This window comes from Megalobrama amblycephala, linkage group LG20, assembly GCF_018812025.1.
Source record: "Megalobrama amblycephala isolate DHTTF-2021 linkage group LG20, ASM1881202v1, whole genome shotgun sequence".
Lineage (NCBI taxonomy): Eukaryota > Metazoa > Chordata > Actinopteri > Cypriniformes > Xenocyprididae > Megalobrama > Megalobrama amblycephala.
The window spans coordinates 28334547-28353337 of NC_063063.1; the positions used below are offsets into that span (position 1 = coordinate 28334547).

An 18791-nucleotide genomic window follows, 5' to 3' on the forward strand; every position below is an offset into this window, starting at 1 on the left:
TTTTTCAACATGGAACTGTCTTTTGTAGACAATAAATAATAATAAAAAATGTCTACAAAAACTGATTAATGACTCAAGTGTAACGTGTAAGCATTATTATTTTCATGTTGACCGACACAGTCGTGAGGGTCTAGAAATATTGGGGTGAATTCAAAGTTATTAAGACACTTTTTGCCATTGAAATGATTTGGAAAAAGTACCTAAACCTAAATGCACCATACTTTATGATGTATTTAAGTAATCGTCTGTATTAAATTGATTTTTAAATGTTCTTTTTTTCTATAAATGAAACAAATAGAGCCCCACTGACCCAAAAACAACAAAAATAAGTCCATTATGTAGGCTACGGAAAGACTCGTCGCATTTTTTAAAAAAATAAACGGACAAGCAGAACTATACAATTGCAATTACAGCAAATAAATGTCCATTTGGTTTAATTCTTCCTGGGATTCGATGGTTTCTGTCCATTTGCATGAATTATTGTGCAAAACAAACAAACGCGCGCATTCTGTTCAGATTGAATCGTCGTCACACATCGATACTGAACAAATTGCTGACGCTAAAAAAGGAATAATATGAATTCACCCATACTAATGTGACCTGAAGAAAGTTTGTACAGCATGTTCGTCCACTACGGGTAATTAGGCTTAACTTGATTCACTTACCTCAGATTTTTGCCTGATTTCATTTAGCCTAGCTAATGTTAGCCCATAGCTAAATAACCAAATAGTACACACTCGTGTATAAAACTCGTTTTGTGAGCTAGTTTCAAACACACTTGAAACTAAGCGATTTTATGTTTTATATGGTCTTAAATTGTTATGATGTTTTTAGACTATAATATTATTTTTGTATGCTAGCTTTCTGGCAAGTAGCTAGCTATTTAGTATTTTTTTAATTACATTGTTTGTTGGCCAAAATAATGTTTTGATGTGTTTCTGTCTGTAGTTTGAAAATAAACCCTGAGAAATATTCACTTGGGCTAAGAAGTGCGTGAATGTAATATTTTTTAATTACTAACCAATAGAATATATGAAATTCATGGAAATATTCAATAATTGATACAGTGAAATGAAAAAGTATTGTGAACCCCTTGCAGAATCTGTGAAAATGAGAATTATTTTAACAAAATAAGGGGGATAATAAAAAATGCATGTTATTTTTTGTTTAGTACTGTCCTGAGTAAGATATTTTACATAAAAGATGTTTGCATTTAGTTCACAAGACAAAACAATAGCTAAATTTATTAAAATAACCCCATTCATAAGTATGTGAACCATTGATTCTCAATACTGTGTGTGGTTACCTGATGATCCACGACTGTTTTTTTGTTTTGTGATGGTTGTTCATGAGTCTCTTGTTTGTTTTGAGCAGTTAAACTGAGCTCTGTATCCTCCAGCTCCTGCAGATTCATCAGTTTTCAAGCATTTTTGCATATTTGAACCCTTTCCAGCAGTGACTGTATGATTTTGAGATTCATCTTTTCACACTGAGGACAACTGAAGGACTCAAACTCAACTATTAAAAAAGGTTCAAACATTCACTGATGCTCCAGAAGGAAACACGATGCATTAAGAGCCGAGGGGTGAAAACTTTTGAATTCAAATATCAAGGTAAATTGTACTTAATTTTTCTGCTGGGAAACATGCAAGTATCTTCCGTTGGTTCCGAAGGGCAGTACTAAATGAAAAACAATGATATTTAAACAAAATAAGAAAAATTGTGACATCTTCATCCTGTTCAAAAGTTTTCACACCCCGACTCTTAATGGTTAATAGTTGAGTTTGAGTCCCTCAGTTGTCCTCAGTGTGAAAACACAGATCTCAAAATCCTACAGTCACTGCTGGAAAGGGTTCAAATATGCAAAAATGCTTGAAAACTGATGAATCTGCAGGAGCTGGAGGATACAGAGCTCAGTTTAACTGCTCAGGACAAACAAGAGACTCATGAACAACCATCACAAAACAAACAAACAGTCGTGGATCATCAGGTAACCACACACAGTATTGAGAATCAATGGTTCACATACTTATGAATGGGGTTATTTTAATAAATTCAGCTATTGTTTTGTCTTGTGAACTAAATGCAAACATCTTTTATGTAAAATATCTTACTCAGGACAGTACTAAACAAAAAATAACATGCATTTTTTATTATCCCTCTTAGTTTATTAAAATAATTCTCATTTTCACAGATTCTGCAGGGGGTTCACATACTTTTTCATGCCACTGTACATTTAATCATTTATGATATTGTGTGTCTCTTTCTATTTGTGCATTTAAAAAACAGTTTTTTCTTAACCAGTTTGTGTCGTGTAGTAAATCATGAATATTTGCCCCACAGATGGACACTGACTTGTCACCTTGTAAGGTGTTGCCTTATTGCTGAAGGTCCAGACTGACCGTGGGGCCCCTGGGGGCCCTCACCCTTCACCTTTCCCATCTCTCAGGTGCCAGGCCCCTGTATGTAAGGTGAGGATGCCCTGGGGCAGGGATTGGCCAGCATGCCTCTCTGTGGGGGTCTCCACGGGTGCTGATGTTCTTCTAGTCCCCCTGCTATGAGGAAAGACCATAATCAGAGGTTTAAACTCTTTGGTCACCCATCAACCTAAACTAGAGCTTCATCATAACACGAGCTGTTGAGACTTTTGACCAAGATTATTCTAATCTAATCTAATCCAGTCTGATAATCTGATCTAATCTAATCCTGTTTTCCCTGAGCAGGAAGAGGAAATATCACTTTCTACTGACATCTGACCCTTGCACGGAAATGCCGGGAAAAAACAAGATGTAAGGTGAGGTGTTTGTGGCACCAGAAATGCATCAGTTTTAAAATCAAGCCATTTGACTATGCGGATGTGGACAAAAGTTTGTGTGGGTTCGTGCTTTTCAATTCCCAAATAGTTCACAGATCAGGTACTAAGCGCTCGATCAGTGGGTTTGTAAAGATAAACAGAGTTTGGCGTGGAGATCTGCTGCTTTTGAGGAATCGTGTTACCGTCAGCGCTGATAAGGCTCGGCCTGGGGAAGTGCAGTCACTCAGCGGCTCAGAGATTGAGACCAAACTGATGAGTAACTGGAGGATAGTGTTGCACATGGGATGTGTGAAACACCACTGCCATTAGCCGAACAGATGCTTTTACCTGTTAGGGACACAAGAACAGGGAGAAGTGTATCCTAGGTCAAGATGAAGACTTTGAGATTCATCAGTTATTCTATACACTAAACCGATTAACTTTTAGCATTTTTAGGAAGTCAGTCAGTTAAATGTACACTTCCAGTCAAGTGTTTAAACACACCTACTCATTCTTTTACAGATATGATTTCCTATATTTCAGAATAATGTTCGTTCGTTTGTTCAATCAATAGAAAAACAACCTAAAAGAGTGCATACATGTGAACTTCTTTCAGCAGTTTAAAAAGTATATATATATTTTTTTTTTAAAGTTTAAGGATATGAAGTCCTTCAAAACAAGTTTAAAAAATGTTTTAGAATATAATTCTAGTTGGATAATATCTTAATATTGCTACATTGTTTTTGTAAGTATAAATATATGTTAATGTTATATATGACATATGAATACAGCAAATATTAATATTATATACATATTTAAAAACATATTTGTAAATAAATCTAATAAATAAATTGCTTAATAAAATAATTTTTTAAAGGATTAGTTCACTTTAGAATTCAAATTTCCTGATAATTTACTCACCCCCATGTCATCCAAGATGTTTATGTCTTTCTTTCTTCAGTCAAAAAGAAATTAAGGTTTTTGATGAAAACAATCAAACAAAAACTTCAACAGTTACCAACGGATCAAAGGACCAAATGTCAGTTTCAGTGCAGCTTCAAAGGGCTCTACACGATCCCAGATGAGGAATAAGGGTCTTATCTAGGGAAACGATTGGTAATTTTCTAAAAAAATAAAATAAAAATTATATACTTTTTAACCACAAATGCTCATCTTGCACTAGCTCTGCAATGCACCACGCATTACATAATCACATTGGAAAAGGTCACGCGTAACGTAGGAGGGAGTGCCGACCCAGTGTTTACAAAGCAAACTTTACAAAAAAAAAAGTAAACAATTTTGAAGTTGGAGTTGAAATGAGATTTTTTGCTCCGCCTGTGTCACATGTGACCTTTCCAACGTGATTACGTAATGCGTGGCGGATAACAGAGCAGTGCAAGGTGAGCATTTGTAGTTAAAAACTATATCGTTTTTTATTTTTTTTTAGAAAATGACTGGATAAGACCCTTATTCCTCGTCTGGGATCATGTAGAGCTCTTTGAAGCTGCACTGAAACTGACATTTTGACCTTCAACCCGTTGGTCCCCATTGAAGTCCACTATATGGAGAAAAATCCTGGAATGTTTTCCTTAAAAATCAAAATTTCTTTTCGACCAAAGAAAGAAAGACATGAACATCTTGGACGACATGGGGGTGAGTAAATTATCAGGAAATGTTTATTCTAAAATGAACTAATCCTTTAATGAAAATCATTATGTTCACATTATACATTTTGTATTTGTCCACAAAGCTAATCTGAAACATTTAGGCATGCGACTTTAGATCTAAGAATATACATTCAGTCAAGCATGTCCAAATCTTTGTCTTGTACTTTATTTTAAAGGTCAAGAAAAAAACACTGATATATATGTAGAAATCACCAGTTATGTTAGACTAAACCTGCTCAAGTGCATTAATAGCCTCTCTGAAGCCAATCAATTTGATGTAATGATCAGTTATTGATAAAACATTAACAGAACTAGACTTTATAATGAATCAAATCTGTGCCATGACCTCAATGGAAGGACCTGAGTTGTCCATTTTATCTCCGACCCATTTGATGCATGAACATGATCCCATTACTGCCCAGTCAGGTCTATCAAAACAGACCCATAACTTACAGTAGTGATGGTTCAGTCATCCTACGGTCTGTTCATCATTGTCAAACCCATAATACTGTAAATGTTGTGTCTGGATCCTGGGCATCGTGTCAAGCCTCGTAACTGAGCTTTATCACCAAACTAACGTGTGATGAAAACCGAGCCTGCCGTGCACTGGTTGGTCTGTCTGACCTGGAGAACATGATAGTTTCAACCTGACGTTCAACATCTGTTTGTACCAGTCAGCGGGAATTAGGGGGCTAATATCTCATATCGCTGCGAGATCTCTTGAGGAAGTTAAATATTTAAGGGCGCAACACGACTGTGGCTGGGAACTGTGGGCGCTCCTCGCAGCTCTGTAAAAAACATGAAGCATACATTTGATATCTGAGGATAATGCTCATCTACTGGCATGACTCTGGTATGGTTTCATCAGACTCCTTACTGGGCCCATAAAAGAGGTAATGTATGGGCTGATAATGGCATGAGATCCAGCAGCCTCCATATGGATGCGTTTATATAGAGCCAGACCCATATAAGCTCTCTGAACTGTCACCACTTGACATGCAAAATGATTTAGGGAGGTTTCAGCAACTGTGTTGGGAATATTGGTGTGTGTGTGATGGTACTGATATATGGCTACTGGGAAATGCAGTGACTAGATGAAAAAATGGCTATGGAAAATGGCATCTGTGTAATGAAGTTTCAAGGTATTTTCACACCCTCATGCTGAGGTCTTCGAGTTGAGCGTTTTGCTGAGCAAAACAGTTTATTTTGTTTGATGGATTGTGATGAGTTCTGAGTCTGAATTGACTTTTCTACTGTTGTGATGTGAGAGACACATTTCGCTCTGTCCTGTATTTTATTATTGTTCGCTTTATTGTTAAGTCAGAATTCTGACTTCTTTTCCCAGAATTGCGAGATATAAACAAACAATCTTGCAATTCTGACTTTTTCTTGCAATTGCGAGTTTATATCTCGCAATTGTTACTTCTTTTCTCAGAATTGTGAGATATAAACTCGTAATTGCGAGTTATAAAGTCCAATTCTGATTTTTTTTCTCAGAATTGTGAGTTTATATCTCACAATTCTGACTTTATAATAAATATATTTATTATAATATATATAATATAGATATAATATATATATAATATAGATATAAACTCACAATTGCGAGTTATAAAGTCAGAATTGTGAGATATAAACTCACAATTGTGAGTTTATATCTCACAATTCTGACTTTATAACTCGCAATTGAAATCAGTCTAGGCAGTGGATCTTTTAGGCTGATGTGTCAGTGATCATATAGTCATGACTGAAAATATGTGACATTTTTCTTATCAAATATCACATATACAATTCACACACATACATGTTTACTTAAATATCTAAATGGAGACATTGCATAGACTTCTATTGTTTTTTATATACAGCTAGTTATAATTACTGTAATCTAACCCTAACAGAAAACTTTCTGCATTTTTACCATTTAAAAAAGAATTTTTATTTACTTTATTTTTATAATCTTGTCTTTTTACAAATGAGGATGCCCCAAAAAGGATGTTTTGGGGAATTTTGTCAGGTTTAGCTCACCATATCCCCAAAATATGGTTAGGTACCCCCCCGTCCCCCCCACACACATCAATGTCATGTTTTCATTGTCTTAACTGCATTCCAGTGGTCTTCCATTAGGTTAAATCAGAATCCCACCCCCAATCCTTTCCCTTAACTCCATGAAACAGTCTCGGAGTGTTGTGTCCTCTGCCGGCCCGTGTAAGCCCTCAGATGATCCATTGCTGAGGGGACTAAGTGATACCCTTTCTTTCAAGAGAGGCCAGACATGCCTCGACCACGCCACACCCTTTGTGTTCTGGACTAATCCAGCATGCACTTCAAGGCTGGGCCGGACTTCAGAGGAATCTACTATCAATCTAAAGAAGAGAAGAAAGAGCCTTAAATGAGTGAGTGAACCCCCCCCCCACACTCTCTCAATGAATTACTGTGATAAGGTGCTCATCCTCATAACAGTCATTATTATATATTTGGTGAAGACATCAAAAGGTTCCCTGAATTTCAGGATGGACCAAACGTGGACTACAAAGTTAATTAAGTGAAAAAGAGTCAAGTGCAGTTTGCATGTGCATTGTGTTTGGCCTAAAAAAGTAAGATTTTCAGCATCATTACTTGATCCTTGATCCTTCAGAAATCATTCAAATATATTGATTTGATGCTCAATATTTTTTTTTCCAGGATGAATAGAAAGTTCAAAAGAACAGTATTTATTTGAAATAGAAATCTTTTGTAATATTATAAATGTCTTTTCTTTCACTTTTGATCAAATTAATGCATCCTTGCTAGATAAAAGTAGTAATTTCTTTAAAACAATTATCTTAATAACCTCAAAAAGCAATTCAGGTATTCCACTGTAAAAAAAATAAATTAATATATATATATATATATATATATATATATATATATATATACTGTTGGTTTAACTTAAAAAAGTAAATTACCTGGTTGCCTTAAAATTTTGAGTTCATTGAAATTAAAAATTTGAGTTAATACAATGGTTTAATAAATAGAAACTCAAAATATGATGTTATCTGAACCACATTATTTGTTGATTTGTCAAAAGATAAAAAGTTTTGATAACAAATCATGAAATTTTTTTTTTTTTTACAGTGTACGCTATGGACAAAATGTATAGTAATAGTACTATAGTAAAATAGTAATAGTAAAAATCTGTAATCTTGTGAAGATTTGGTCCTCATGAGGAAAATTTTTGAAATGTAAAAATGCAGTACGTTTTCTGTGTTGGGTAGGTTTAGGGGTGTCAGGTACACAAAACAACATAATTTCCTATAATTCTGGCCAGGATGTTGTCATGTGACAACATTCCATTCCCATGACATCATATGGGCTGAGTGAGTGAGCCATGAGTGAGAGACGGATGATGTTGAAAGCTCATCCCACAAACGTTTCGCATGCCCTCACTTCAAATGGGCCACGGTCAGCTTTGATGAGCGGCCTGCTTTTAGCAGCCCAGAAAGAACCGTTAGGCACTGGATGGCACTCAGATCACAGGCTGGAGTAAAAGACAATGTACAGAAGCTTCAAATAGTATTGTGTGTGAAGGTTTAACAGCCATGAGGAAGAGACAGTGAAGTGACAAACATTGAGAGGAAGGACGTATAATGAACGAGAGAGAGAGAGCAGCATTCTCAGCTGTTGTGTAAGAGGACTAACTGGTGTTAGATTACCATAACATGACTCCCCATAAACCGTCGTCAGACGTCTTAATCAAAACTAAAGAGACATCCAGATTTGCTGCTCCTCATAAAGGGACCTGTAATAGTTTACTGGTGTTTTTTAAAGAAGCACTTGTTTCTAATAAACTAAGATAAGGTTACACTTTCCTTCCAGTCCTGTACACCCCTGCTGATAACAATATCTAAATGATCATTATTTGCTTTGTCGGATTGCTGTCAGATTGCACTGCGAAACTATTGCTCTGTTCCAAAACTTAGTAAGATGTATACTGCCTACATAGGCAGCTGTCTTCTAAGGGAGCATCCTAAATGACATGGAACTTCATAGGTTATTTTATTTTATTTTATTTTATTTTATTTTATTTTATTTTATTTTATTTTATTTACGAAAATTATTTATAATAGTTTGTTTTAGATAACAATAACATTATATATACTGGGAAAAATATTATTATATTGTGTATTAGATATTGGGTAAAGTAGTATTTTAAAGTAGTATTTAAAATATATATTAATATTTATAACTGTATATTTTTGCTATTGATATTTTTGCTATTTTTACAGAAGAGGATTAGGGCCAAGCAATAATAAAAAAATAAAACCATCTCGAGATTAAAATTGTTAAATTTCAAGAAAAAACTCATTAAATTTCGAGAAAAAAGTCGAGATAAAATGTTGAGAATAAAGTCATTAAATTACGAGAAAAAAGTTGTTAAATTACGAGAACAAATTCATTAAATTACGAGAAAAATGTCGTTAAATTTCTAGAAAAAAGTTGAGATAAAATGTTGAGAATAAACTCGTTAAATTACGAGAAAAAACTCATTAAATTTCGAGAAAAAAGTTGAGATAAAATGTTGAGAATAAAGTCATTAAATTACGAGAAAAAAGTTGTTAAATTACGAGAACAAATTCATTAAATTATGAGAAAAATGTCGTTAAATTTCAAGAAAAAAGTCGAGATAAAATGTTGAGAATAAAGTCATTAAATTACGAGAAAAAAGTCATTAAATTACGATAACAAATTCGTTAAATTATGAGAAAAATGTTGTTAAATTTCGAGAAAAAAGTTGAGATAAAATGTTGAGAATAAACTCATTAAATTATGAGAATAAAGTCATTAAATTAGGAGAAAAAAGTCGTTAAATTATGAGAACAAATTCGTAATTTAACAAATTTGTTCTCGTAATTTAACGACTTTTTTTCTCATAATTTAATGACTTTATTCTCAACATTTTATCTCGACTTTTTTCTCGAAATTTAATGAGTTTGTTCTCGTAATTTAAAGACTTTTTTCTCGTAATTTAATGACTTTATTCTCAACATTTTATCTCAACATTGTTCTCGAAATTTAACGAGTTTTTTCTCGTAATTTAACGAGTTTATTCTCAACATTTTATCTCGATTTTTTTCTCGAAATTTAACGAGTTTTTTCTCGAAATTTAACAACTTTAAACTCAAGATGGTTTTATTTTTCTATTATTGCTTGGCCCTAATCCTCTTCCGTATATTTTACATTTTAATATTGAATGAAATATATTTATAAAAAGTATTTATATTGCGTTGTCCACTATCTTGGAAGGATTCCCCCCCCCACATAGCTCTCTGAAGTGCATTTTAAGATGCAGTCTTGGAATTGGGCTGAATTGCTGAATTTTGACACATGCACACCTCTGTTGCCTTAGAAATACTGCCTATGTAGACAGTTCCCTTGGTTTTGGACCATGACACATCATTAACAAGTAATTTCTCTGTACATTTGTGAATGTGTTTGTGTCATTCAGGCCCAGCGCTGCTGTCGTCCTCTTTGAGGCTGACATGGGAGAGATCTTTTAAGGTCTTGTAGTTGTTTTAACCCCTGCTGCCTCTCAGCAGGTTAAGCCTACCCAAACATTCATCCTGTGGGTCAGCGACACCAATGACAACTTGCTTTAGTCTTTTCACGCAGGTCATCCCCACTGTGAGCTACCTGACAGGAACAGCCACTGCCATAGACCTAACTAGAAACTTCAGGTCCAACCACAGACCAGTTAAACAACAGATAATTACATTTTGTAGAGCAGACATTTATTATATTATTATGATTATTTTTACTGAAACTTTGTATTGCAGCACTTTTGTCTCCAAATTATGAATCGCTTTTGTTGTAATGTTTCTCATTTTTTAGTCACTTTGGAAATCGGGTGAATTATTGTAAAATGAAAAATATGAATCAGAATTAATAAGTTGACTGATTGACAGAATGGTCAATTGATTTGGAGAAAAATGAATCCAAAATATTTTTTTTTATATATAATTGATGAATGCATAAAATATATAAAAAATATAAAATAAAATAAAATAAAATAGCACCTCAGTGGTAATGTTATTTTAGTAACACTGATATACTAGTTTTTATTAATAGTTTTACATTTTTATTTTTAGATTTTTGATCTTTTATTTAAATTTTTGTTAAATTATGTCATGTGGTGTGATTATTCTTTTTATATATCTATATAATTTTTTATTTCAGATTTAAATTTAATTATTTTAATACGTCAAGTTAATCTAAATGAAAATAAGAAGTGTTTTCTTGGCAAGATTTTTTTATAATATTTTATTTCAGTTAATGTTTATTTTATTTCAAGTAACAATTTTTAATGGTTTTAGTTTTTTAGTTAGCTATAATAACTCTGGATGGTAATATGTCACTCTAAAGGTACAGTATGGTCCTAGTAACACTGAGGTCATGGGTTCAATTCCCAGGAAACATATCTTTGGATAAAACATACCTTGAATGCATTTATGTCATGTAAAATCAACCCGAACAGTACTATAACCATCATGTAAAATGTTTAAAAATGTTTTTGTTAAGGCGTTCTTTTATAGCCTATAGAGTCTGATTTAAAGTTGCATGTTGACAGAATCTAACAGCGCTGTATTCTTAAGCAGTGTCTCTGCCCCTCCTTCACTAAATGGAGTAATTATTAGCTGTCATTACCCTGCCCTCTGCCCCGATACAACTCAAAGAGAGGCGTCACTATCTGATCACTATGTAAATGCGGTTAGCTGCCTGCAGTAATGGATCAATGGAGCGGTGGATGGTCTGTGTGGGGGAGGACAGAGACTGTCGGCACTGCCTGTCTGTCTGTTCCCAGCAGGTCCACTGTCCCATGCGTCTCCGAGGGAGGTGGGACAGGGCACGTCTACCAGCCTGGAGACTTGGGAAGAAAAAGCTTGAGGGGCTCAGGCCCGGGCTTGTTTGGAGGTCTTGGATTGCCGGGGCCTCTAGCCCCAAATTTGAATGTAAAATGAATGCAAATCTACAATGATTCAGGCAATTCAGTTGAATATACATTCTTTTGATATGAGGGTATACAACCCTTATGATTGCATTTCATTTTGTGACATTTATTTCATTATCTCATATGTTGGAGTCATTTAACTGAAGCTAATTTCAAACAATGCTAGAGTTTGTCCAGTATGGAACAGAAATACATTTGCATGAATTTTTGACTAATTTCAGGGCAGACTCAGTGTCTCTGGTGGTTGTTGGACTGCAGAAGGTCGGTTGTGTACATGTCAACAGTAGCAGAAGTGTGACTGTGATTAGCATGCTCTTTCTGGAGTGTGCAATACACAGTTGTTTAGCCACATTAGCTTTATCTAACACCATCAAAAGGCACATTATCTTCATGTTGTCATTGTAGTTGACTGAAGTACATGTAGATTAGAATGCTTCATTGACTCATTAAAGTGGATCTGCTTCAGTTACTCTAGATGGGATACTATAGAGAGAACGATGCATCGGTGTTGTTCTTCGGAGTTTGCAGTAGTGATGAAACATTTGAGCCTCATCTAATCGTCATGACGTCAGTTTGTAAGTTAACCTGGTGTATTGTTTTGCATTAGGATATGAGCTTACATACTTCTCAAATTGTAGTCCTTATGTAGCTACATACTTACTTTACGGTTTCATAAATTCACATTTGAGGCATTTGTAATTCATGTTGTAGAATAAAACATGAACAAATAATGTTAAGCACAGACCTTATAAAATTTCAATAAATTAGAAACCACTATTCTTAGAAATCTATCGAATCTTAAGGGAGAACACAAATGTTTAGCCTTTGGTCTTTTCTAGGATTTTGGACAGCAGACTGAACAACTAGTCAAAATAATTTGCTGCTTTAATGGTGCATTCACATCATGTTGGAATTCTACATGTATTGTATAAATATTTATGTAAAAATAAATATTTGTATAATAAAAAAATGCATAAATTATATAAAACATATAAGAATAAAATAAGAATAAACATTTTAAATTTGGAATATATATATGTATATAAACATAAAAAAATTGCTAAAAAATTGACAAACCTTTTGACTAGATGTTTTGTGTGTTATCTTTTACTTTTTACAATAGAAAATAAATATTTAAATGAAATTTGGAAAATTTATATATACATTATATACTACTGTTCAAAAGTTTGGGGTCAGTAAGAATATATATATACATATATATAGGAATGAAATTAAATAAATGGATGCATTAAATTGATCAAAAGTGACAATAAAGACATGTATAATGTTACGAAAAATTTCTATTTCAGATAATGGCTGTTCTTTTGAACTTTATATTCATCATAAAATCCTGACAAAATTGTACACAACTGTTTTCAACATTGATAATAATAATAAGAAATGTTTCTTGACCAGCAAATCAGCATATTAGAATGATTTCTGAAGGATCATGGATAATGATGCTGAAAATTCAGCTTTGATCACAGGAATAAGTTATATTTTAAAATATATTCAAATAGAAAACAGTTATTTTAAATTGTAAAAATATTTCACAATATTACTGTTTTTTTTTTTTTTTTTTTAGATGCTGCCATTGAAATAAATAATTTCTGAGTCTAAGGCTGTATAAAGCTCAGAGAAAACAAAATTACTGTACTTCTGATGGCATCAACCTCACATAAATTCTGCTGACCCTATTTCTGATCTCTTACATAGTCAACTGAAATCAGAAAGTCCTTGCAGCTATTTAAAACTTTAGTTTATTTGATGCCTGCTATTAAAGAACCAATTAATCGTTGGCATTGGCTGTACATTAACAGATTCATAAAGATTTGCTCAGGGCTGTGTACGTTTATAATGAGTGGGTCTAAAACCTGGGCGCTCTGCACTGAAATCGCTGGATGATATTATACACAACTGGGGCAAGTGTGCATGGTATGAGGTGTTTCGGCCAGCGCAACATCAATCAGTTTCTAGATTCAATAAATATAATGGGTCTGAATCAGTGGTTGAGCACTTTTAATGGGTCATAATAGTAGGAGGTCTGACATCGTAATGGCTCAATCTCTTCAGCTCTTTTATTAGGCCAATGCTGGAGGGCTGCATGTTCCCTAACACACACACAGCAATCATCTACATCACATATTGCTGACCCCAGCAGTCAATGGCAGTCACCTTTAATAAACAGAGCAATCGTTGAGCAATTACACCTAATGAAACGGCAGCTGAGAGGATGGTCTCATGTATAACACTATTATCTTTCATGCTGGTCCAGTTCTGCTCACTTAAAATGGAAAATTTAAAAGGCTGGAAAGGTGAAATGTCTCTTAGTCCCCTTGGTTCTATGAAGGTTTTAAAAGAAAATGTGTATGTGTACAAGTGTTGCCTCAGATGTTTCTACTAAAATGGGAGCTGTGACATTTTTTGACATTCAGTACAAGTATATAGATATAAAATTAAAGGGGAGATCATTGCTAAGATCATTTGGAAGAATGTAGTTAGAAATATTTGAGCTCATAGTGAGATCTCTGACTTTATTGCAGACTTTGGTGTCTTTTGAGCACAGTTTGACACAGGAGACATCTGTGAGATTACTGGGATCTTTTTCTCAAGATGAACATCTGAGAAGTAGGAGACTTTAAGTCTCCATTTGCTCTCGATTTAAAGGCGATCTATTATGTTCATTTACAAAGTCTTGATGTTGTTTTAGAATAAGCTTTCATGCTTGAATGTTCAAAAAACTCATTATTTTTCACATATTTGACATTGTTGCAGCTCCTTTCTTCCCAGTCTGTCAGTAACGCTCTGTTTATTTCCTGTCTCTATGAAGCCCCTCCTTCTGAAAAAACGCAATGTGCTCTGATTGGTCGGCTGGACCAGTGTGTTGTGAATGGTCAACCGCTTCGAGCGTGTTGGTGAAATTTGTCCCAAATTTAGCGACTCAGGTATTCAGGAATAGTATTTTAGCCTTTAGTTAAATACGATTGTTACATTTATTTCTCATGCATCTGCTGTGATTATTTTAATTCCTTTTCTATGTAAAGCACTTTGAATTACCATATGTGCTATATAAATAAACTTGCCTTAAAGGGGACCTTTTATGCCCCTTTCACAAGATGTAATATAAGTCTCTGGTGTCCCAGAATGTGTCTGTGAAGTTTCAGCTCAAAATACCCCACAGATCATTTATTATAGCTTGTCAAATTTGCCCCTATTTGGGTGTGAGCAAAAACGGCATTTTGGTATGTGTCCCTTTAAATGCAAATGAGCTGCTGCTCCCGGCCCCCTTTCCAGAAGAGGGTGGAGCTTTAATACCTTGCACTTTGAATACTCAACAACAACAAAGCTGGAGAATCTCACGCAGCCAAAATGGCGATTGTCAGTAACGGTGTTCAGCCTTACCGGTTCAAACCGGAGTCTGACTCTGATGGAGAGACAGACATTGTATATCTCCAGCTGCTACAGCGAGTAAACAGAAATGGCGGACTGCTGCAGCTCACTTAGGGCGTTATCTATGCTAATAGGGCAGATATTTTTCATGTATTTCTTGGGTGGGAATAATTTAAATAAGGAATATTGTGATGTGTTCATTCCCAGAAGAAAACTCAAGACTACAATCGAGGCATATTTCAGGGAGTTTAGAAACTGTGCGCACTGATATATATATCAGTCAGAAAATATAAGCATCTTTCTTTAGTTAAGGGGGGAAAAATAAGAATTTGAGTTTCACTTTTAGCTCAGAAATGATCATCCATGCACACAGACTATAAAAGATGTTTGTTTTTTTCCCCTCAAAAGTAAGAGGAAACCACTAAAATAAAGCTGTGATTGTGCTGAGGTTACGTCTCTACTAGCGCAGATCTTCTTTGTTGTTTCTGATGCTATGCCAAGTTTACGCCTGCCCTTGGCACTGAAAGCTTTGTGAGAGGTAAGGTAACCTGCTCTGTAAGACAATACCTCATTTACCCCGACGCCTTTGCACAGGCCAGATCGAATAACTAGAAATTTGAGGGACAAAGCCATCAATAAGCTGAACCAAAGAGAATGGCCACTTAGCTGCTTGAGCGAGACCAAGAGATGCCAGAGAAATCTGAAGCTGGAGGTGGTGGGACAAGCCTTCAGATAAACAGTGTGAATCCTGACTGACAGCACACTGATTTTAGCATATTTGAGGAATCAGTCACTGCTAAGACAAAGGTTCTTTATTAACTGCTGTTCCTCAGGCTGTGGAAAGATTAGCAGAGCTTATCTACAGATGCAGAAGAACATCTCTGAATTATGATCAATTTATTCCTGGTTTCACTTGTACAGTCAGTGGGTCCAAATGGCAGAGACCACCAGTGGAAATACCTCTGTGAAAAGACATTATGATTTGCAGTGAAAGCTGGGTTATGACTACTGACAAATAATATGTATTTACCTTTTTTTTTTTTTAAATTTCCTCATATTTGATTTTTGACTGTATGATCCTGTGTACTATATGCTCAAGGTATGCGACGCACACACACCCGGACATCCACGTGATGTAAAATAAAACGTGATTCATCAGACCAGGCCACCTTCTTCCACTCCGTGGTCCAGTTCTGATGCCCACTGTTTGCTTGTCTGTTGGGTCGGACCACGTGCATCAATGAGCCTTGGCCACCCATGACCCTGTCACCGGTTCACCACTGTTCCTTCCTTGGACCACAACTGCAGACCGGGAACACCCCACGAGAGCTGCAGTTTTGGAGATGCTCTGACCAGTCATCTAGCCATTACAATTTGGCCCTTGTCAAACTCGCTCAAATCCTTACGCTTGCCCATTTTTCCTGCTTCTAACACATCAACTTTGAGGACAAAATTGATTTTTAGACAGCTGAATATTATATTTCTATGATTTGGCAAGATTTATTACTGTTATCTTATATGATAATTTTTGATTTTATTGTTCATGAAGCTAAGGTATATAAGACTGGTATTGGTAGCTGCTTAAAACAGCTCACATACGAATGTGTCATATTTCATATTTATCCAATGAATATCAAACCAATTTGATAGTGAAAAGTGTATACATTACGGTGAGAATTCGCTCTAAAAATTAATGTGTTTGCTCAACAACAACAAAAAAATTAACGCAACAGTTTGCATCAATTGTTTTGAGTTATGACAACTTTGAGTGCATTTACGTTTAACCAACAAGCTACATTGAGTTAGAGGAACTTAATAATTCATAGCATAAACACAATTTTTTAAGTTGATTACTCAAAAAAATTAAGTCGCTCCAACTACCAGAGTTGTAGCCCTGGAACCAATTAATCTTATTTATTTCAGTTCAAATCAACAGCTATCATAGCACATGCTAACAACTTATTTAACATGTATGTTTAATGAACAAGTAAGATATTACCAAAGTCCCTTTAAGACAAGTCATTTCACTCGGCGGCCATCTTTGAAACGCCTCTCGGGCATCCTGGGCATCATGCAGCTCCTATCTCTTTGAATGGGGAAACATAAAATTCTCCAAAACTGTTCAACAACCTTATGATTAAATTTCATATTTCAAATCACCAATCAAATCAAACAACAACTGTCTCATAATTTGTTTTCCAAATGCTCGAATAATGACAAAAAGACCCGGTATTTTTCAGGCTGGATCAAGCTAATGCGCATGCGCAGACGTAAATGCGCCTCATTTCGGAGGCGCGCGTCTGACTGTTTCTATAGAAACCGGTGCTTCTAACGGCCGCTGCAGTGACGCGATGACTTTACCAGTCGGTGATTGGCTCTTATTTTTTAGAAGGCGGGACTTATTCCGCCATATTGCGCGTTTCACTTTCTCCCATTCAAAACAATACGAGTGACATGTCTTGTGCTATTCTATAGTCTTTGATATTACTTGTCACTGACATTAACGCAGTCATTGCTTATAGAGTCAATGTAGTGTTTACCTTCATGTATCTACTCTTCAGCACTATGGTAACCAAACTCAAAGTCCCTTTAAAATCATTTCACTCGGCGTCCATCTTTGAAACGCCTCTCGGGCATCCTGGGCATCATGCAATCTCTTTGAATGGGGAAACATCAAATTCTCCAAAACTGTTCGCCAACCTTACTATTAAATTTCATATTTGAAATCACCAATCAAATCTAACAACAACCGGCTCATAAATTTAGTTTCTAAACGCTCGAATCATGACAAAAAATATATATATATATTTTTCAGGCTGGATCAAGCTAATGCGCATGCGCAGACCTAAATGCGCGTCTCTTTGGAGGCGCGCGTCTGACTGTTTCTATAGAAACCGGTGATTCTAACGGCCGCTGAAGTGACGCGATGACTTTACCAGTCGGCGATTGGCTCTTATTTAGAAGGCGGGACTTATTCCGCCATATTGCGCGTTACACTTTCTCCCATTCAAAACAATACGAGTGACACGTCTTGTGTTATTCTATAGTCTTTGCCAAACTTCAACATTACAGAAACTCTTTTAAATGTCAAACATAACATCATTAAACACCAACAGGTCTTTCCCTTCACTAAAATAAAATAAAATAAATTAACACTTAATTTCATAATTTCTTCTCCTTATGCAAAGCATGCTGGGAACTAGAAATCCACTGCCTAATTTTCAAAGTTACTTAATTTTATTAAGTTACAACCTAATTTTGTAAAAAAAAAAAAATTTAAATAGAGACGATATTAAGTTGATGTAATGATCAACATTATTATGTCAGCAGAACTCTACACTACATAATGTTTGCAACTTAAAAGGTTTAATTAAAACAATAAATTACATTTTTTAACTTGCAACCATGCATTTATTTAAGTTATTATTTAAGTAACAGATCCCCTGAATTACTTTTTAGAGTTGTCAGATTTGTTTGTAGTTTTTTTAATGATCTAATGTGAAATCTCTAGAATAGCTTTTTCAGTCTAATGTCAAATATAGGCCAGTAATAGTGTAGAATGGGATTGTTTCTAGAAATGGTTACTCCTGGAGCTGGCGCAAAAGCTTTTAGTTCTTCTGAGTTAGACGTGAATTGACAGCTAGACTGTGTTCCCCACAGTCGGCCCTCAGCCACGCCGAAGAGCCATTCCAACCCCGAGTACTCCTGTCAATCTAACAGGATTAACCATTACAAGAAATAATGTTTGGAATCACCTACTGAACTCATTTAATCTTGGGGCTAAGAGGCCCTCTAAGACTCTCGTGAAGCACAACAAATAAACATGCAAGAGTTTTTTCACATTTCCTGTGCATGGAGAATATTATTACTATTTTTGTTATCTTTGCAGGGCTCTAACCGAAACATAACATCCGATGTTCAGTGGTGAACTGGGTTTTTTATTGGTTAATTCATA

General features: G+C 35.2%; 1 long non-coding RNA gene across 4 annotated transcripts in view; it reads left to right on the forward strand.

Moving 5' to 3' along the window:
* The window catches only part of LOC125254942, a 22806-nt gene continuing 4015 nt past the window's right edge, over positions 1-18791 (forward strand). For 2 of the 4 annotated variants that reach the window (XR_007181798.1, XR_007181800.1), the window contains exons 1-3: positions 1-637; positions 2344-2580; positions 2724-2794. This is a non-coding gene — a long non-coding RNA (uncharacterized LOC125254942). The remainder of the gene's footprint in view (positions 638-2343; positions 2581-2723; positions 2795-18791) is intronic. The other 2 variants (XR_007181799.1, XR_007181801.1) reach the window with 2 other exon arrangements.